Raw genomic sequence first — 22,863 nt, 5'->3', positions numbered from 1 at the left:
AGAGTAGCATCTTTGCTCTTTTCTTAATTCAATGTCTTACAACTGTAAACTGCCATGAAAATTAATATCAAAAAAGTTTTTTTAAAAATCCAGGGCCTACTAACTGGCTGCTAAGTGGTAGGTCTAGACTGAGGAGGAGGCAGAGTCCAGATAGATGCAGGAGACCAGTTAGGTGGCTACTGCTGGGGCCCAGAAGATCCATGATAGGGGCTTGGGCCAAGGCAGTAGGGTGAAGATGGCAGCTAGTGTCAAAGTCAGAATAGATTCTGCAACTGGACCTGACAGGATTAGCTGATAAATTAGATGATGTAGTGGAAGGGAGAAGTCCAGGAGGCACCAAGGGGGCTCTCAAGGTTCTGACCTATTGAGTCCTGTGACATTTGAATTTTTATTTTTTTTAAGATTTTTTTTTTCCTTTTTCTCCCCAAAGCCCCCCGGTACATAGTTGCGTATTTTTAGCTGTGGGTCCTTCTAGTTGTGGCATGTGGGACGCTGCCTCAGCATGGCTTGATGAGCGGTGCCATGTCCATACCCAAGATTCGAACTGGCAAAATCCTGGGCTGCCAAAGTGGAGCGTGTGAACTTAACCTCTCGGTCACAGGGCCAGCCCCAAGAATTTTTGTTCCTTTAAAACAAATATAGATCACAATTGTAATGAGAAAAAAAAATACGGATATTATCTTTTCCTTAAAATATAATAATAATAATCCAGAGCCTAGAAGCAATGACCCCTTAGTAGCAAGGAACACACCTAGCATCTAGCTCTTGGTGTCTAATACTATTTCCTAATAAAAGGAACCAATGGCTGATTCTAGGACAGGGGCAGGAAATACACAAAATGAGCCTAGAATACTTTGTAGTGTCAGAAATAAGGAAATATTAAACACACACACACACACGATGATGATGGGAGTATGTCAAAAGGACACAAGAGTCAACTGAAAGAGTTCCCAATGGAACAACAGGAGCAACAAAATAAAGTAGTATTGGATTATAACCCAAAGTCTAAAATAAATATCTGAATGCATACTAATATAAATAAAAGATCATCAAAAACAAGGAAAATCTAGAAACTGACACAGCCAAAAGCAGCCTAAGGAGACATGACTACTAAATGTAATGTTGGATCTTGGATCCTGGAAGAGAAAAAGGACATTAGGGGAAACTAAGGAAATATGAATAAAGCATAGACTCTAGTTAATAATAATATACCAATATTGGTTCATTAATTGTAACAAATGTACCTTACATTTCTATCTTACTAATGTATGATGTTAACAGTAGGGGACACAGAGTATGTCATTTATGGGAACTCTCTAGATTATCTTTGGAATTTTTCTGTATATCTAAAACTCTTCTAAAATAAAAAGCTTAGTGAAAAAAAACTCTATGACCACCAATTTCCAGTGAGACCTGAATGGCATTTGATGGCACCAGCAATCCTACCATATTTCGCATGTCCAATCTCTCTTCACTCTCCTAAGTGATATTTCATACCTTACATTCATACCTTAGCTTAAACCCAAGCCCCCCTCCTCCTGATCCTCAGTCTCAGCTAAGGATTCTACTTCTTATTTCACTTAAAAAAATAAAATCATTGGGGCTGGCCCAGTGGCGCAGCAGTTAAATGCGCATGTTCCACTTCGGCAGCCCGGGGTTCGCCAGTTCAGATCCTGGGTGCGGACATGGCACCACTTGGCACACCGTGCTGTGGTAGGCATCCCACATATAAAGTAGAGGAAGATGGGCATGGATGTTAGCTCAGGGCCAGTCTTCCTCAGCAAAAAGAGGAGGATTGGCAGCAGTTAGCTCAGGGCTAATTTTCCTCAAAAAAAAACAAAAAATAAAAAAATAAAATCAATCAAAAAAAGAATTCCCAAAGGCTGGCCCAGTGGCATTAGCAGTTAAGTTCGTGCGTTCTGCTTTGGCAGCCTGGGGTTCACCAGTTCAGATCCCAAGCACAGACCTAGGCACCACTTATCAAGCCATGCTGTGGCAGGCATTCCACATATAAAATAGAGGAAGATGGGCACAGATGTTGGCTCAGGACCAATCTTCCTCAGCAAAAAGAGGACTGGCTGCGGATGTTAGCTCAGGGCTAATCCTCCTCCCAAAAAAAAAAAAAAGAACTCCCATTACTGGTAGGAATGTAAAATGGTATAGCTGCTGTGGAAGAGAGTATGGCAGTTGCTCAAAGGTTTATTAAACAGGTTAATTACCACATGACCCAGTAATTCCACTCTTAGGTATATACACAAGAGATAGGAAAACATATGTCTACAGACAAACTTGTACACAATGTTCATGGCAGCATTATTCATAATAGCCAAAAAGTGAAAACAATACAAACAGTCATCTACTGATGAATGGATAAACAGAATATGGTATATCCTCCCAATGGAATATCACTTATCCATAAAAAAGAATGTTGATGCTGATATACGCTATAACACAGATAAGTCTTGAAAGTAACGGGTTAAGAGAAAAAAGCTAGTCACACAGGAACAACTATTGTATGGTTTTGTTTTCTTTTGTTTGAGGAAGATTAGCGCTGAGCTAACTACTGCCAATCCTCGTCTTTTTGCTGAGGAAGACTGGCCCTGAGCTAACATCTGTGCCCATCTTCCTCCACTTTATACGTGGGATACCTACCACAGCATGGCTTTTGCCAAGCGGTGCCATGTCCGCACCTGGGATCCAAAGTGGTGAACCCTGGGCTGCTGAGAAGCGGAACATGCAAAGTTAACCACTGCGCCACCGGGTCAGCCCCATATTGTATGATTCTGTTTCTATGAAATGTCCAGAATAGGCAAATCTACAGAGACAAAGTAGATTAACAATTGCCTAGGGCTGAGAGGACTGAGGGGAAAAGGGGAGTGACTGCCAACGTATATGGAGTTTCTTTTGGGGATGATGGAAATGTTCTGGAATTGGACAGTGGTGATGGTTGTGCAATTTTCTGAATATACTAAAATTCATTTATTTGTATGCTTTAAAAGAGTGAATTTCATGGTATGTAAATTATATCTCCATTTAAAAAACAATAACAAAAAAGGAAGGAAAAAGAAAGAATACCACCAAGTGCTGGCAAAAATACAGAGCAACTGGGGGTTGGCCTGGTGGCGCAGTGGTTAAGTGCACACATTCTGCTTCAGCGGCCCAGTTCGGATCCTGGGTGCAGACATGGCACCACTTGTCAAGCCATGCTGTGATAGTCGTCCCACGTATATAGTAGAGGAAGATGGGCATGGATGTTAGCTCAGGGCCAGTCTTTCTCAGCAAAAAGAGGAGGATTGGCAGCAGTCAGCTCAGGACTAATCTTTCTCAAAAAAAAAAAAAAAAAATACAGAGCAACTGGAACTCTTATTCATTGCTGGTGAAAATGTAAAACAGACTAGCCACACTGGAAAACACTTTGGCAGTTTCTCAAAAAGTTAAACTTACAATGAACATACGACCCAGCAATCATACTCCTTGGTATTTACCCAAGAGAAATGAAAATTTGTATTCTCACAAAACCTATATGCAAATGTTTATTCATATTTACCAAAAACTGGAAACAATTCATGTCTTCAAACAGGTACATGGATAAGCTGTGGTACATCCATACAATGGAATTCCACTCAGCAATAAACTACTGATTCATGCAAAAACATGGATGAATCTCAAATGCATTATGATAAGTGAAAGAAGCCAAACTCAAATGTCTATATACTGTATGATTCCATTTATATGATATTCTGGGAAATGTAAAACTGTATGGACAGAGGACAGATCGGTGGGTGACAAGGGCTGGAGATGGAAAGAGGGGTTGACCACAAAGGGACACAAGGAAACTTCGTGGAGTGACAAAAGTGCTCTACATTTTCATGGCAGTAGTGCTTAAATGACTGTATGAGTTAGGCGTGCCTCAGAGAGCTGTACTCTGAAAAGAATGAATTTTATGCCTCAATTTAAAAAACAAGAGAGGTGGGGGCCGGCCTGGTGGTGCAGCAGTTAAGTTCGCACATTCCGCTTCAGCGGCCTGGGGTTCACCAGGTCGGATCCCGGGTGCGGACATGGAACCACTTGGCAAAAAGCCATGCTGTGCGTAGGCATCCCACATAGAAAGTAGAGGAAGATGGGCACGGATGTTAGCTCAGGGCCAGTCTTCCTCAGCAAAAAGAGGAGGATTGGTAATAGTTAGCTCAGGGTTAATCTTCCTCAAAAAAAAGAAAATAACAGAGGGGGCTGGCCTCGTGGCCGAGTGGTTAAGTTCGCATGCTCCGCTTCCACAGCGCGGGGTTTCGCTGGTTCGGATCCTGGGCGCAGACATGGTACCACTCATCAAGCCACGCTGAGGTAGCGTCCCACACAGCACAACCAGAGGCAGTCACAACTAGAATATACAACTACATACTGGGGGACTTTGGGGAGAAGAATGGAAAAAAAAAAGAAGAAAAGACTGGCAACAGTTGTTAGCTCAGGTGTGAATCTTTTAAAAAAAAAAAAAAAACAGAAAACACATGCTCCCATCACCAACTCTACCAGCTGACCTTCATCTGTACCTGTATACTCTGTCTCCCCCTTCCCCTTACAACAAATGAACATCTGCTCCTATCAATGACCAATCCCTCCACTTGTACACCACATCAGTCTCGCCCCTCCCATCTTCCTTGAACACATGATAATCAGGCTTTTGTCTCCACCACTCCATTAAAACAACTCATCAAGGTCATCTATAACCTTCATGTGACCAAATCAACTGTCACTCAATCCTCACCTTACTTGACCCACCAGCATCACTAGACTGAGGTGATTACTCCTTACTTTTTGCACTTGGCCTCTGGACACCCTCCTCATGGACTTCCCCCTGCCTTAATAGTCACTCCTTCTCAGTCTCTTGCTGTCTCGCCTTTACCTGCTAACATCTAGACACTTGAAGGCTTCAAGGACTTACTCCTCCCTCTTTATCTATACTGACTCTCTAGGTCAGCACTGTCCAATAGGACCTTCTTGACGGAAACTTCCTATTTCTCTGCTCTCCAATATGGTAGCCACTAGCCGTACGTGGCTACTGAGCACTGGAAATGTAGCTAGTGTGACTGAGGTACTGAATTTTTTATTTTATTTAAGCAGCCACATGTGGCTAGTGGCTACTTTTTTGGACAGTGTAACACTAAATGAACCCATCCAGTCTTACAGCCTTAAACCCCATATACTTGCAAAAGACACATCTGATAAAGAATTGTTATCCAAAACATATAAGAACTGTTAAAACTCAGTAAGAAAATGAACAACCAATTAAAAAACAGGCAAAAGACCTAACAGACACCTCACCAAAGAAAATATACAGATGGTAAATAAGCATATGAAAAAATGTTCAACATCATATTTCATTAGGGAATTGCAAATTAAAACAACAATGAGATACCACTACACACCTATTAGAATAGCCGAAATCCAAAACACTGACAACAACAAATGCTGGTGAGGATGTGGAGCAACAGGAACTCTCTCATTCATTGCTGGTGGAAATGCAAAATGGTACAGCCACTTTGGAAGACAGTATGGCGGTTTCTTACAAAGCTAACATCCCCTTACCATACAATCCAGCAATCAATAGTGCTCTTTAGTATTTAAGGAAATGAGGCGAAAACTTACGTCCACACAAAAACCTACACATGCTGTTTATAACAGTTTTATTCATAATTGTCGAAACTTGGAAGCAACCAAGATGTCCTTTAGTAGGTGAATGGACAAAGTGTGGTACATCCACACAATGGAGTATTATTTAGCACTAAAAAGAAAAGAGCTATTAAGCCATGAAAAGACATGAAGGAACTTTAAATGCGTGCATATTACTAAATGGAAGAAGCCAATCTAAAAAGGCTACGTACTGTGTGTATGTCCAACTATAAGACATTATGGAAAAGGCAAAACTACAGAGACAGTAAAAAGATTAGTGGTTGCCAGGGTTTAGAGAAGAGGAAGGGATGAACAGGCGAAGCACAGAGGACTTTTAGGACGGTGAAACTACTCTGTATGATATTATAATAGTGGATATACATCATTATACATTTGTCAAAACCCATAAAACGTAAAACACCAAAAGTAGCCCCCATGTAAACTATGGAGTGATAATGATGTGTCAACATAGGTTTATCAATTATAACAAGCGTACCACTCTGATGCAGGATACCGATGGTGGAGGAGGCTATGTGCATGTGTGGGGTTAGAGTTTACATAGGAACTCTGTACTTTCTGCTCAATTTTACTGTGAACCTAAAACTGCTCTAAAAAATAAAGTCTTTCTTTTTTAATCCCATAGACTCCCAGCCAACTCCCAAATTTCTATATCTAACCCAGAGCTCACACCTGCACACTTGACTCAGTTATTCAACAATCAGCTCAACATCTACCCTTGGTCGTCTCAAAGGAGCCCCATACTTAACATGTTCAAAACCAAACTGTTGATCTTCCCCATTTCAGCAAATAGCAACTCTACTAGTAGCTAGACCAAAAGCCCTTGGAGTCATCTTTCATTCTTCTGTCCCTCACAACATCATCAGCAAATCTGTTAGCTGTACCTTCAAAAATACCCAGACTCTGGGGCTGGCCCTGTGGCCCAATGGTTAAGTTCGTGCGCTCCGCTGCAGGCGGCCCAGTGTTTCATTGGTTCGAATCCTGGGTGCGGACATGGCACTGCTCATCAAACCACGCTGAGGCGGCGTCCCACATGCCACAACTAGAAGGACCCACAATGAAGAATATACAACTATGTACTGAGGAGCTTTGGGGAGAAAAAGGAAAAAAATAAAATCTTAGGAAAAAAAAAAAGACTCTGATCGTTTCTCATCATCTCTACCATAGCTTTTTAGTTCAAGCAACTATCACCTTTAATCTGGACTACTACAAAAAGACTCCTTACTGTTCTCCCTGTTTCTGCCCACACCTGCCTACAGCATATTCTACACACAGTAACCATAGCCACTTCTAATAACTGAAGTCAGAAAATGTTACTTCCCTGTTTAAAACATTTAGAATAGAGTCCAAACCCCCAATTACGGCCAATCTAGCTCCTGCTAACATATCTGGACTAATTTCCTACTTCTGGCCCCTCACTCTTTACCTACGCACCTTCTATTGCTTGAACACGTCCCGCATGCTTCTATTTCAGGGCTTGTGCCTTGGCTGCCTCTGCCTGGAATCTTCTTCCCCTGGATATCCACCCGGCTCCCTCACTTCAGATCAGTACTCAAACAACTCCTTGTCAGACAGACTTTCCCTAAGTACTCTACATATAAAAAAGCATCCCTCAGACACATACAGTGTCACTGTCTGTCCACTTACTTCTTCCTCTTCCTAGCATTTATCACTACCTAACATTACATGTATTGGTCTATTTGTTTATGGTCTATCTATCTCCACTGGACTGTCAGTTCCGAAAGACTGGAAACTATGTCTGTCCTAATCACCACTATATATCCAGCATCTAGCACTGAATAAATGACTTGGCATCAACTCATCTTTGTGCAGCCTTCTGAAATTCCCACACACGAAATCAACTGTTCTCCCACAGGGGTTTGTACATGAACTCTGTACAGAGTAAATATCACCTCATGTTATACAGTAGTCCCTCCTTATCCACAGTTCACTCTCCCTAATTTTAGTTACCAGTGCTCAACCATGATCTGGAAGCAGACGACAATGTCAGGTCAATAGTAACCTAACGCTAAATCAAAATGCCTATGTCATTCATCTCATCATGTAAGCATTTTATCATTTCACATCACCACAAGAGGAAGAGTAGATAGAGTACAATAAGGTATTTTGAGAGAGAGAGACCACATTCACATAACTTTTATTACACTATATTGTTTTAATTGTTCTGTTTTATTATTGTTGTTAATCTCTTACTGTGCCTAATTTACAAGTTAAAACTTTATCATAGGTATGTATATATAGGAAAAAAACATGGTATATATAGAGTTTATTACTATCTGCAGTTTCAGGCATTCGCTGAGGGTCTTGGAACATATCCCCCACAGATAAGGAGGGACTACCGTAATTAATTTCAGGGACTTTACTCTCTATCCAAGGTACAGGACACAGCATGAGGATCAAAGCCATACCCTTGTCATGCTCAAAAGCCAGACTACCTGGATGCAAATCCCAAATCTCCCACTTACCAGCTTGCAACTTTGGGCAACTTAGTTAACTGCTCTGTGCCTCCGTTTCCTCATGTATAAAATGAGAATAATAAAAGTACCCACCTGATAGTGTTGTGAGGATTAAATAGGGTATAACATGTAAAGCCTTTACACTTGTACCTGGCACATAGTAAATCACTCAATAAATGTGAGCTATTGACAAAGACATAAGCATGAGAATATATGATTAACAATCGTTGGCCAGCAATGCTAAAAGTCAAAGCTGCATACCCTGCTGGCCTCTAAACTTCTTGAGGAACCTATGTGATTTTTCTTCATTCCATAGTGCCTAGCATAATGCCTGACTCACACAGACACTCAGTAGGTGTATGTGGAAAGCTTAGAAATGAAAGATTACTTAAAAAAAAAAAGATGGTACATGAAGAGAAGAGGTATGAACCAGAACTCAGACTTGATCAGTGCAAATAATCCCAATGAAAGAGAAATAAAAAAGAAAGAGAGCTAAGGACATTATGAAACTCAGATTTTAAAAACCTTCGTACAAGAACTGGAAGGAGACCACGATCAACTTAAATGGAAACAAAGTAGTGGAAACACGCCAAAGAGAAGCCTCAGACAGAAGGAGCTCTTTTCACTGTATTCAGAGCAAGAACAGGGAAGGCTAGGCCTACTGTCAAGGGCAGATGGTGCGCTCCTCACAGATGACAGGAAGAAGGCAGCAGAACAAGCAGCTTCCGTTCGTTCTATCCACAAGACATCGTTACTAGTAAACTGCAGCCTCTTACACGTTAGACAGTCAGTCCATCTACACAACCCTGGAGGTAAGGCAGGCAGACAGGATTACTCCACCCACAAAGCAGGAAATGGATATGCGGAAAGTTCACCCCAAAGTGGCAGGTCCACAAGTAAAACACAGATTCTTATCAATATTCCACAGTCTGCTTGGTGTGATAACCTGCTTTGAGAACTAATGATCTCCATGGAAAATCTAAATCTGTATTTTACAAACTCCACTCTCTAAAAAAAAATAAAAAGCCTTATTCCATGATTTCTTTGGGATTGAGTAATTTACAAAAAACTACTTTGGATGATTTACAAATAAATTCTGGTAAGGTATACAGAACACTTTCATCACACAGAACTGGGTAAGTCTCAGATTCATCAGTGATTAATTTGTAACTTTGGGCAAGTCATTTTACCTCTGAGCTTCATTTCAAAATGGGCTTCTTGGGGCTGGCCCCGTGGCCAAGTGGTTAAGTTCGTGCGCTCTGCTGCAGGCGGCCCAGCGTTTCGTTGGTTCGAATCCTGGGCACGGACATGAGACTACTCATCAAACTACGCTGAGGCAACGTCCCACATGCCACAACTAGAAGGACCCACAATGAAGAATATACAACTGTGTACTGGGGGGCTTTGGGGAGAAAAAGGAAAAAATAAATAAATAAATAAATAAATGGCCTTCTATGGGGGATTAAATGAGATCGCCCATGTAAAGCAGACACATGGCAAATCTCTGATAAATGTTACCTGTCATTGCTATTGTTGTTAATTTAACAGAAGTATGATATATGCAGTATACAAAGAGGAGAGAAAAACCAGACTTCTATACAAGCAACACAGACAAAATAAATCAAAGATATAGACTTATTCTAAATATAAAAGCACCAATCCAGAAAGACCCACTCACCCACTCTGGGTCACATTTGTGTTTCCATATACGTCTACTGTCACATGGGTTTTGAAAAATACTTTAGCCCTTTTCATGCCTTTTTTTCCTCCAACGAGCAGCAAATCCAGAAAATATGGAAGAGCACCCAGAAAAATATCAGCAGAGAAAGAAATCACCTGGGAGGCATGGCTAGCCTTTGGAGTCAGATCCAGAAGGGTTCAAATCCCAGCTCTACCACTCACCACCTCTGAAATTTGGGACAAAGGACTTCCACCTCTGTGAGCCTCAGTTTCTTCCCTTATTTATAAAACTGAAACAACAAACAACCTCACAGCTTGCTGAGAAGATTTAACAAAGAAGCTGCATATGGAGAGCCTGGCACAGAGTCAGATCTTTACATAATTTCTTCTAATTCTGCATTATTAAAACATTTTCTCTCAGACTTAAGAATGTAAGCAATCAAAACAACCTAGAAGATGTTTTCCTACAATCACTGGGAACTCAGTCTACAAATATTTTGAGTACCTATTATATGTCAGGTACAATTTTGAGGCACTGGAGATTTCTCAGTGAACAAAACAGATAGCCCACCTGTGGCTGCCTTGAAACTGCAGCTACCACATCTTTATCGAGTAGCTAGTAAGTGACCCCAGCTACAGTTGCAGCAACTCTAAACCCATCACCACCTCTGTGCCATCTCCATACTCCCCTAGGGCTGCTCCCAGCCAATGACTGAGTGAGCAGGGATACTAAGACAAGACTCTTCCTGGGAGACAAGACTGTTTTGACGGCAACTTTGGTTTGAGGACTCCCTATCTCCTTTGCCAAAACTTTCTGAGAACTGCACTGCAGTCTAAGACTTCCTACCTTCGGGGCCAGCCAGGTGGCGAAGCGGTTGAGTACGCACATTCCGCTTCTCGGCGGCCCAGGGTTTGCTGGTTCGGATCCTGGGTGCAGACATGGCACCGCTTGGCAAGCCATGCTGTGGTAGGCGTCCCACATATAAAGTAGAGGAAGATGGGCACGGACGTTAGCTCAGGGCCAGTGTTCCTCAGCAAAAAGAGGAGGATTGGCAGCAGACGTTAGCTCAGGGTTAATCTTCCCCCCCAAAAAATAAATAAATAAAATAAAATGTAGAAATAAAATCATACTGTAAGAGTACTAAAAAAGAACTCACATTATTTAGTTTGGAATTCTATTTACAACATATTTTAAATGTCAAAAAAAATCTTAAACTTCACTCAGTAGATGTGTTAGTAGTAATATTGGTATCATAACTTTGACACTACTTCGTATATGATGTAGAATATGGCATATAGGTTAATATATTAGCGTGATTAGGAACAAAGATTTTCAATATAAAAGAAAAAAGAGGGGTCAGCTCGGTGGTGCAGCAGTTAAGTTCGCACATTCCTCTTTGGCAGCCTGGGGTTCGCCGGTTCGGATCCCAGGTGTGGACACGGCACTGCTTGGCAAGCCAAGCTGTGGTAGGTGTCCCACATATAAAGTAGAGGAAGATGGGCATGGCTGTTAGCTCAGGGCCAGTCTTCCTCAGCAAAAAGAGGAGGATTGGCAGCAGATGTTAGCCCAGGGCTGATCTTCCTCAAAAAAAAAAAGAAAGAAAAGAAAAAAGAAAGGCAAAAATATAAATTACAAAATGTTAAATTTAAATTAAAATACCAAAATGAACTCATAATTTTTCAAAAAGTTTCTTAGCTGTATCCACTAAAAAGACCTAAAAACAATGAGATTCTAGCAGCAATAAACACACCCCGTGCTCAGAGCTCAATTTGTAAACACCACTTCCAACTAAAAGGAACCAGGCTTCGGAGAAATGGTTGACTCCAGGGTCTGGAGCAGGACATGTGGAAGATAAATTTGGGGCTTCTAGTAGTGCCAGAAAACAAGAAACTGCTCAAGGACTAATGAGTATGTCAAAAGAGCATGTCAAAATAAGTATGTCAAAAGAACAAAATGTTTGGGGCTGGCCCCGTGGCCGAGCGGTTAAGTTCGCGCGCTCCGCTGCAGGCGGCCCAGTGTTTCGTTAGTTCGAATCCTGGGCGCGGACATGGCACTGCTCATCCCCCATGCCACATGCCACAACTAGAAGAACCCACAACGAAGAATACACAACTATGTACCGGGGGGCTTTGGGGAGAAAAAGGAAAAAATAAAATCTTTAAAAAAAAAAAAAAAAAAGAACAAAATGTTTAAAGGGCCTCCCACTGGCCAAATTTGGAATAACTTTAGCACCAAAGAGAATAATGAAAAATCTGAGACCTTAGTGATCCTTAAAAAGGAAAAAAGACCAAAAATAAAAGCTCTTCTTACAGAAGAACATCAACCTAATAAAACATAGACAGAAGGACAAAGGCATAAAATAACTATTCTTCCACTTCCAGTATAATAACTGATTCAGGCAAGGATTATCAATGGAGGCTGAAATCATTAGCTAAATGGTGTGGGACGGTAACATGATATTGACACGTACAAAAGCATCCCCGCAAATCATTTACTACTTTCACAGAGAAAAATACCCCTTTAAAATGGGGAGAGAGAGTAGTCATTATCTTACCCAAGTGATACATAGAACAGTGAGATGACCTAGCTTTATGTGTCCTGCATGTGATGCAATATAAAACACACAGCGTTACCATTGAAACATTCTGCAAAAAAGTGTTTAATCTGAAGTCTAGACCTAACTTCCAGTTTACAGGAAACATAAGAGAATACAAGAAACAAGTTAAACTCACTATGAACCATGAGAAAACACTATGACCAACCCAGAACGTGGAAACAACTGTTCAAAACTCTTAAAAATAAATAAATAACGCCACGAAGGGGGAAAGAGTGGGGAAAAGAGAAGGATCATCGTAGAATAAAAGCAACTAAAGAGACATAAAAACAAAAATGTACTATCTGAACCTTGACTGAATCTTGGTTTTGCAAAGACATTCTTGAGACAAGAGGAAAATCTGAATATGGTCTAGATATTAGATATTATCGAATTATTGCTAATTATAATTAATTACATTACAATAAGTATATAAAGCAAATTGGGTAAATATGCTAACAATTAGTGAATACAGCTGAAAGGTATTCTCTCAACTTTTCACTATGTTTGAAAATTTTCATAATAAAAAGCTGAAATTCATTTACTTTAGGATCCCAAAAATAAGAACACATAATCCAAGGATTCAGACGTGAAAAGTCAAAAGGAAATAAGCGATGAAGACCTGGACCCTAACCCCCATAATCATATCTTATCTCAATGGACTGAAAACACACACACAATATGTGGCTCCATACTGCAGAAACACTACTTACTGTAATGTGTTACTTATTGTACTGCAATGTATTACTTAGTGTAATCATTTATGAAGGAGAAAACACAACCACTTCCAATCTAAAGATAAAACAAATCCTCCATTATTCTTGTCAAAAACATTCAAAGTCAAAGATTTAACCAAACAATTAAATGCCAGTCCTCTACTTTAGGAATTCAGGCAAACATTATCAGAATGTGTTTTTCAGTGTTTTTTAAAATTTAGGAGTCAGAAACATTAAACACTTGGGAGAATTCTGGCTATTTCAAAGAGGCTATGAACTCAATCCTGTCTGGGTTCAAACTGGGGTCCTACACCTGTATGACCCTAGGCAAATGACTTCATCTCCCTGGGCCTCCTTTTTCTTACTGATAAAATGAGGCAAATAACAGGAGCCCCATCTCATGGGACTATTAATTGGAGATTAAGCAAGATGACCCAAGAAGTACATGACGACCAGCATGGATAATCAACAAATGTTAGTTACTATTAATTTTCTGGCCCAAGGGTTCTCTTTTAAATGTTACCTTTAGACTTTTGGTCCTAAAACTTCTTACAAGCTGGCCATAATGTCTTCACTTTTTGAGTAGACATGATTAAGAAGAAAATTAACAGCTGTATTTTCCTGGTAACACAGAGTACCAAAACGCTTCTAAGAGAATGATCTTATCTAAGCCACATAATCCAATTATAATTCTCCATTCTGATTACATGCAAACTGAGGCTGGGAGAGGTAAAGTAACTTGACCAAGTAAACTCAGCTAGTAATTAGAGCATATGAGACTCTAATCCAGAACTTTTCACTCTACAAGCATTTGTCAGTATACCAGATGACAGTTTAAAAAACATTTGTGGAAATGCTTACAACCTGAAGTTCAACAGACTGGGCTGTTGATTTGCTATATCTCCTTTTGAAAAGGCATTCAAGGCAGCAAGCTTATCAGAAGGTGACTCAAAGACACTGGATTTCTCTTTGTAGTCATCTGCACCCAAAGGGACCTAGCCATTTAATCTTTAGAAATGATCCTATGGGGGCCGGCCCCCTGGCCGAGTGGTTAAGCTCGCACTCTGCTTCAGCGGTCCAGGGTTTTGACAGTTCTGATACTGGGCGCAGACATAGCACCGCTCCTCAGGCCACGCTGAGGCGGCATCTCACATGTCACAACTAGAAGGACCCACAACTAGAATCTACAACTAGGTACTGGGGGGCTTTGGGGAGAAAAAGGAAAAATAAAATCTTTAAAATATTTGACTTGGAAGTCCAAAATTTATTTTTGCAAAAAGGAGTATAGGCAAGATTTAGCAAAGCTTCAAGAAATTGTTCCAGAGAAAAAACAAAAAAACCAGTTCATTTTCTAAGACTAGTATAACAATAGATTGAAACTAGATAAGGATAGTACAAGAAGAGATCAAAACCAAGAATACAGTGAACATGGATGTCAAAATTCCAAATAAAATATTGGCAAACTGAATCTTGTAATTTATTCATTACATAAATGACCTAATAGGTTTTACCCAGGAATGCAAGGAAGAATTGTTCAACATTAGAAAATCAACTAATGTCACATACTATACTAATAGATTAAAGGAAAAAAATACATATGGTCAATTAATTAGATGCCCAGAAACATCAGATAAAATTCAACATTCACTCAGGCTTAAAAAAAACAAAAGAAACTTCCTGACAAGGAATAGGACAGGAACTTCCTTAATACGATTAAACAATCTGCCACAGTCCTACAGTTTCCTAATCATACAGAACTTAACGGTGTAAGTTCACACGTTCCTGTTAAAATCAAACAAGACATCATGCTCATGTGGCCCTGGTCAATGAAAACAGAAGAGAGAGAGGAAGAGAAGGAAAGAAAAAGGGAGGGAAGGAAGGAAGGAAAAGAAACGAGAGGCATAAGGATTGGAAAGGGAGAGGCAAAATACTTATTTGCAGATACATGACAGTCTATGTAGAAAATCCAAAAAAAAACTCATCAGAACAAACATGAAAATGCAGCAGTTTCTGGATAGGCGATCAGCATACAAAACTCAACAGCAATAAACTCTCAAGTAGTCATCACTCATAGCCACTTCTGCTTCCCCTATCCTCTTATCCTTTTCTCCTTTCACATTATCTCTGAAGTAAATCCCAGACAACATATCATTTTATTTATAAATATGTCAGTAAAAAGCCTCTAAAAAACAAGGACTCTTTAAAACATAGGTACAAAACCATTTCCATACCTAAAAAAGTTAATGATTCTTTCTTTTTTTCTTTTTATAATTTAATTTTTTTTAATTTTTAATTTTTTTTTTTTTTGAGGAAGATTAGCCCTGAGCTAACTGCTGCCAATCCTCCTCTTTTTGCTGAGGAAGACTGGCCCTGAGCTAACATCCGTGCCCATCTTCCTCTACTTTCTATGTGGGATGCCTACCACAGCGTGGCGTGCCAAGCATGGCATGCCAAGCGGTGCCATGTCCGCACCCAGGATCCAAACCAGCAAACCCCGGGCCGCCAAAGCGGAACATGCGAACTTAACCACTGCGCCACCAGGCCAGCCCTAATGATTCTTTAATATCATTAATCATGTTCAAATTTCCAACAATCTCATAAATGTTATATATCTTTTTTTAGCAGTTTATTTTTGAACGATCTCAATAAAGTCCAAACATTGAATTTGGTTAACAAAAAAAAAAAAACTCAACAGCACTCCTACATAACTACCATTAACCAAAGAGAAAATGTAACATAAAAAGATCCATTCAGGGGCTGGCCCAGTGGTGCAGGGGTTAAGTTTGCACACTCTGCTTCAGTGGCCTGGGGTTTGCCGGTTTGGATCCCAGGTGCAGACATGGCACCACGTGGCAAGCCATGCTGTGGTAGACGTCCCACACATGACGTGGAGGAAGATGGGCACAGATATTGGCCCAGGGCCAGTCTTCCTCAGCAAAAAGAGGAGGATTGGCAGCAGATGTTAGCTCAGGGCTAATCTTCCTCAAAAAGAAAAGATCCATTCCGGCGCCAGCCCAGAGGTGTAGCGGTTAAGTTCGTGCACTTCACTTTGGGGGCCTGAGGTTTGCAAGTTCAGATACTGGACACAGACCTACACACTGCTCGTCAAGCTATGATGTGGTGGCATCCCACATACAAAAAACAGAAGACGACTGGCACAGATGTTAGTTCAAGGACAATCTTCCTCAAATAAAAAGAGAAAGACTGGCAACGGATGTTAGCTCAGGGCCAATCTTCCTCATACACACACAAAAAAAGTCTCTGAAAGATCCATTCAGGGACTGGCCCCATGGCCAAGTGGTTAAAGTTCCACGTGCTGTGCTTCAACAGCCCAGGTTCACGGGTTCAGATCTTGGCATGGATGTACTCCACTCATCAGCCATGCTGTGGAGGCATCCCACATCCAAAAAGTACAGGCAGATTGGCACAGATGTTAGCTCCAGGGCTAACCTTCCTCAAGGAAAACAAAAAAAGAAACAAACAAAAAAAACAATGATTGGCAACAGATGTTAGTTCAGGGAGAATCTTCCTCACCAAAAGAAAAAACCCATCCAGGGGCCAGCGCCAGTGGCGTAGTGGTTAAGTTCAGCACACTCTACTTGGGGGGCCTGGGTTCAGTTCTGGTGCAGACCTACACCACTCATCTGTCAGAGGCCATGCTGTGGTGGCAGCTCACATACAAAAAGAGGAAGATTGGCAACAGATGTTGGCTCAGGGCAAATCTTCCTCAGCAAAAAAAGAAAAAAAAAATCCATTCACAGAAGCAACAAAAACTAGAAGGTACTTAGGAATAAATCTAATAGATGATATGCAAATCTTTATGGAGGTTATAAAACATTACTGAAGTTCATAAAGAAAAATGTGAATAATACAAAGACATAATATTTTCATAGATGGAAACTCTTATCATAAAGATGTCAGGGGCCAATTAACAAAAATCGACAAACCCTTAGCCAGACTCACCAAGAAAAGAAGAGAGAAATCTCAAATAAATAAAATTAGGAATGAGAGAGGAGAAATCACAACAGATACCAAAGAAAAACAAGGGATCATAAGAGAATACTATGAAAAACTATATGCCAACAAATTGAACAACCTAGAAGAAATGGACAAATTCCTGGACTCTTACAACCTCCCCAAACTGAACCAGGAAGAAATGGAGAATCTGAATAGGCCAATCACAAGTAAAGAAACAGAAACAGTAATCAAAAACCTCCCCAAAAATAAGAGTCCAGGACCAAACGGCTTCTCTGGAGAATTCTACCAAACATTCAAAGAAGATTTAATACCTATCCTTCTCAAACTATTCCAGAAAATTGAGGAAGATGGAGTATTACCTAACACATTCTATGAAGCCAACATCACTCTGATCCCCAAACCTGACAAGGACAACACAAAGAAGGAGAACTACAGGCCGCTATCACTGATGAACATAGATGCAAAAATCCTCAACAAAATTCTGGCAAACCGAATACAGCAATACATCAAAAAGATTATACACCATGAGCAAGTGGGATCTATACCAGGGACAGAGGGATGGTTCAACATCCACAAGTCAATCAATGTGTTTCACTACATTAACAAAATGAGAAACAAAAACCACATGATCATCTCAATAGATGCAGAGAAAGCATTTGACAAGATCCAACAACCATTTATGATAAAAACCCTCAATAAAATGGGTATAGAAGGAAAGTACCTCAACATAATAAAGGCCATATATGACAAACCCACAGCCAACATCATACTCAACGGACAAAAACTGAAAGCCATCCCTCTGAGGACAGGAACAAGACAAGGGTGCCCACTTTCACCACTCCTATTCAACATAGTACTGGAGGTGTTGGCCAGAGCAATTCGGCAGGAAAAAGAAATAAAAGGAATCCAAATAGGCAATGAAGAAGTAAAACTCTCACTGTTTGCAGATGACATGATCTTATATATATAGAAAACCCCAAAGAATCCATAGGAAAACTATTAGAAACAATCAACAGCTACAGCAAAGTTGCAGGGTATAAAATCAACACACATAAATCAGTAGCATTTCTATACACTAACAATGAACCAACAGAAAAAGAACTCAAGAACTCAATCCCATTCACAATCGCAATGAAAAGAATAAAATACCTTGGGATAAATTTAACCAAGGAAGTGAAAGATTTATACAATGAAAACTACAAGACTTTCTTGAAAGAAACTGACGACGACATAAAGAGATGGAAAGACGTTCCATGCACATGGATTGGAAGAATAAACATAGTTAAAATGTCCATACTACCTAAAGCAATCTACAGATTCAACGCCATCCCAATCAGAATCCCAAGGACATTCTTTACAGAAATTGAACAAAGAATCCGAAAATTCATATGGGGCAGCAAAAGACCATGAACTGCTAAAGCAATCCTGAGAAAGAAGAGCAAAGCCGGAGGCATCACAATCCCCGACTTCAAAACATACAACAAAGCTACAGTAATCAAAACAGCATGGTACTGGTACAAAAACAGGTGCACAGATCAATGGAACAGAATTGAAAGCCCAGAGATAAAACCACACATCTATGGACAGCTAATCTTCCACAAAGGAGCTGAGGGCATACAATGGAGAAACGAAAGTTTCTTCAACAAATGGCGCTGGGAAAACTGGACAGCCACATGTAAAAGAATGAAAATCAACCATTCTTTTTCACCATTCACAAAAATAAACTCAAAATGGATCAAAGACCTAAAGATTAGGCCTGAAACAATAAGTCTTCTAGAAGAGAATATAGGCAGTACACTCTTTGACATCAGTTTCAAAAGAATCTTTTCGACACTATAACTCCTCGGATGAGGGAAACGATAGAAAGAATAAACAAATGGGACTTCATCAGACTGAAGAGTTTCTTCAATCCCAGGGAAAACAGGATTGAAACAAAAAGCCCACTAACTGGGAAAAAATATTTACAAGCTACTTATCCGATAAAGGATTAATCTCCATAATATACAAAGAACTCACACAGCTTAACAACAAAAAAACAAACAACCCGATCAAAAAATGGGCAGAGGACATGAAGAGACACTTCTCCAAAGAAGATATAAGGATGGCCAATAGACGACACATGACAAGATGCTCATCATCACTAACCATCAGGGAAATGCAAATCAAAACTACACTAAGATATCACCTTACACCCATTAGATTGGCAAAAATATCCAAAACCAAGAGTGACAAATGTTGGAGAGGTTGTAGAGAAAAAGGAACCCTCATACACTGTTGGTGGGAATGCAAACTAGTGTAGCCACTATGGAAAACAGTATGGAGATTTCTCAAAAAGTTAAAAATAGAAATACCCTATGACCCAGCCATCCCACCACTGGGTATCTATCCTAAGAACCTGAAATCAGCAATCCCAAGAGTCCCATGCACCCCTATGTTCATCGCAGCATTATTTACAATAGCCAAGACATGGAACCAACCTAAATGCCCAGAAACTGATGACTGGATAAAGAAGATATGGTATATATACACAATGGAATACTACTCAGCCATAAAAAAGGACAAAATCGTCCCATTCGCAACAACATGGATGGACCTTGAGGGTATTATGTTAAGCAAAACAAGCCAGACAGAGAAAGACGAACTCTATATGACTCTGCTTATAGGTAGAAGTTAACATATAGACAAGGAGAATCGATCAGTGGTTACCAGGGAAAAGGGGGGGTGGGGGGAGGGCACAAAGGGTGAAGTGGTATACCCAAAACATTACTAACAATAATGTACAACTGAAATCTCACAAGGCTGTAATCTATCATAATCTTAATAAATAAAAAAAAAAAAGATGTCAGGGGCCAGCCCTGTGGCCGAGTGGTTAAGCTTCCACGCTCCGCTTCAGCAGCCCAGGGTTTCACCAGTTTGAATCCTGGGCGCAGACACGGCACTGCTTATCAAGCCATGCTGCGGCAGGCATCCCACATGCCACAACTAGAAGGACCCACAACTAAAAATATACAACTATGTACAGGGGAGCCTTTGGGGAGAAAAAGGAAAAATAAAACCTTAAAAAAAAAAAGAAAATAGACGTCAATTCCCCCCAAAGTAATTACAAATTCAATACGATTTATCTCAAAACTCTAACAGCATTTTTCAAGAAACCCGACAGATATAAAAATTCACATTAAAGAGTAAACATCTAAGAATACAACAAATAAAATAAAACACAAAAGGGTGAAAGCTGTCTTAAAAGATATTAAGACATTTTAAAGCAACATCAATTAGATAATGTGTTATTAGCACAAGAGTAAACATAAATTAATGGAACAGAATAAAGAGCTCAGAACAGACCCAGTTTACGGGACTTGATACATAGAAGTGGTATTGTAGATCAATGGGGAAAGGAAGTTTCTGGCAACTGGTTATTCACATGGTGAATAAAACCAGTAATTAGATACCAAGTGCATCTCATAGGTAGATTAAAGACCTAAATGTGAAAAACGAAACTTTAAAACTTCTAGAAGAACTTAAGAGAATATTTTTTAAACTAACTGATAGGGAAGAATTTCAAATACCAGTCACAAAAAGCAAAAATTGTAAAGTTTGATCATTTTGCTTAAATTTAAAATTTTAAACTTACATGCCATGAGAGACACCATAAACAAGGTGACAAACATAATATTGTATGTCAACTACACTTCAGAAAAAAAAAAAAGAAACAAGTTAAAAAGACAAGCTACAGACTAGTAGACAATTTCTGCAACACAAATTGACAAAGAATTGGAATCCGTAATAAATTATTAAAACATTTATAAATCACTAAGAAAAGACAAACAATCCAAAAGGAAAATAGTCAAGAGCAAGTCACAAAACACACATATTAAAAGATGCTCAACCTCAGTAGAAATAAGAAAAACAGAATAAAACAATAACATTTCATAACCAACAGACTGGCAAAACCAGGAAGTGTGTCAAAGGCACAGGTTGGTAACGATGTGGAAAAAGGAAGTTTTATGTAGTACTGGTCAGAGGGTAATTTAGTAGAACCATTTTGGAGAGCAAATGGCAATTTCTAGTAAAACTGAAAACGTGTATATCAGATTACTTAACAAATTCACTGGAGTAAGGCTTAGCAAACTACAGTTCGTGATCCATTAGTAGATTATCAAATCAAATTAACACTTCTTGACCAACATTTTTGTATATTAAGGAAACATACACACAATACAGAAGAAAAACATCAGAGCACAATGCATGTATTCAGGTTAAGAAGTATTCCATAAAATTTTTGCTTCAGTTAAATTCACATGTGTATTTGGGCAGTACCACACTGGATATAGATAAGCTGTGGTCAAAAAAGTTTGAAAGCCACTGCCCAAAAACTATTCTCACACATGTGCAGGAAGAGGCATTTACAGAGATGTTTACAGTAGCACTGTGCATAAAGTGAAAAACTGGAATCCAAATGTCCATCAGTAGGAGACTGGATAAACAAAATATGGTATGTTCATACAATGGAACTCTAGACAGAAGTTAGGATGAATATCTTATATATCAATATGGGTAAATCACAAAAACATGAGACGCAGAAATGAGCAATATGATACCACTCCTATGAGTTTTTTTAAAACACCCAAAATGATTCTATTATTTATGGATACATATACATAGTAAGAATGTAAAAACATGGACAGAAAGGATACAACCAATTTCAGGATGCTGGCAGCCTCTACGGAAGAGGGAGGGGAACTGAATTGGGAAGGGTATAAAAGGTACTTTCATTATATCAGAAATGTTTTATGTCTTTTACTTTTAAAATATAAATAAAACCAACATGTTAATATTTATTAATTCTGAGTGATAAGTACACCTATTATTTTACGGTTAGCTGCACTTTTTCACTTTTTCTGCATTTTATTTTTTTTCCAAATCTAAAAAGAATTCCTACCCTTGACTAAGCTACCTGAAAAAATACTGAAAAACCAAACAAGGAAATAATTATAGATAACACAAACAGCCTAAAAACAACTAGGTGTTCAAAGCTAATTCTAACATCAAACCTTGCAGCGCCAAAAGGCAACAGAGATATTTTCTGCCTCAGCCACTTCCCTGCTTCTCTTGCCCTGTCTTCTCTTCCTATACCCTAGGAACTGGTCAGCCTGTCTATTTTGAGATAACCTACCAAAAGGGCTACACTCTTCCTTGTAAAATTCAGAAAGATTTGAGTTCTGAAACTCCTACCTTCACCTTGAGCATTAACAAATGACCAAATTCTGGGATGTCCTCAAAAACGAACTCTATTTTATGGTTTATAAGGTCTTTTCTGGCATATTCTATTATTTGATTCTCAGAAAAACTCTGAGGTCAATATTACTAGCTATCCACATTTATAGGTGAAGCCGATGCTTAAAGCAGCTAATTAACAGCCAGAGGTCACAAGTCAATGACTAAGTTGGGACTACAACCCTTCAGCTTCCGAATCTAATGATGACTAAATTTCAACCACACAACAACACACCCAGAAAACAGGAGGGACTGTTCACAACACGAGCTGTTCCAATCTAACTCCTTTTCTTCATTCTTCCATCCCTGATGTTTCTCTCCTCTCTTCTTCCAGAGAGGCAGCAAAGAGCAAGAGCTGCCACTATTAACTCCTCCCTTCCCTGCAGCCACGTACGCTGCTTCTTCCCATAACTCCTTCAGATGAACAGGCAGAAAGAGAAAATGAACAAGAACAGGGGG

At 39.6% G+C, this 22,863-nt stretch overlaps 1 protein-coding gene across 3 annotated transcripts in view; it reads right to left on the bottom strand.

The window, feature by feature from the left end:
* Positions 1-22,863, bottom strand: part of PHF20 (PHD finger protein 20) — a 143,736-nt gene that overhangs the window by 101,192 nt on the left and 19,681 nt on the right. The gene's annotated exons all lie outside the window — the stretch shown is intronic.

Source organism: Equus przewalskii, chromosome 21 (assembly GCF_037783145.1).
Source record: "Equus przewalskii isolate Varuska chromosome 21, EquPr2, whole genome shotgun sequence".
NCBI lineage: Eukaryota > Metazoa > Chordata > Mammalia > Perissodactyla > Equidae > Equus > Equus przewalskii.
Note: the sequence above shows the minus strand (reverse complement) of the source record. Positions and strands in the feature narration are given on the sequence as shown.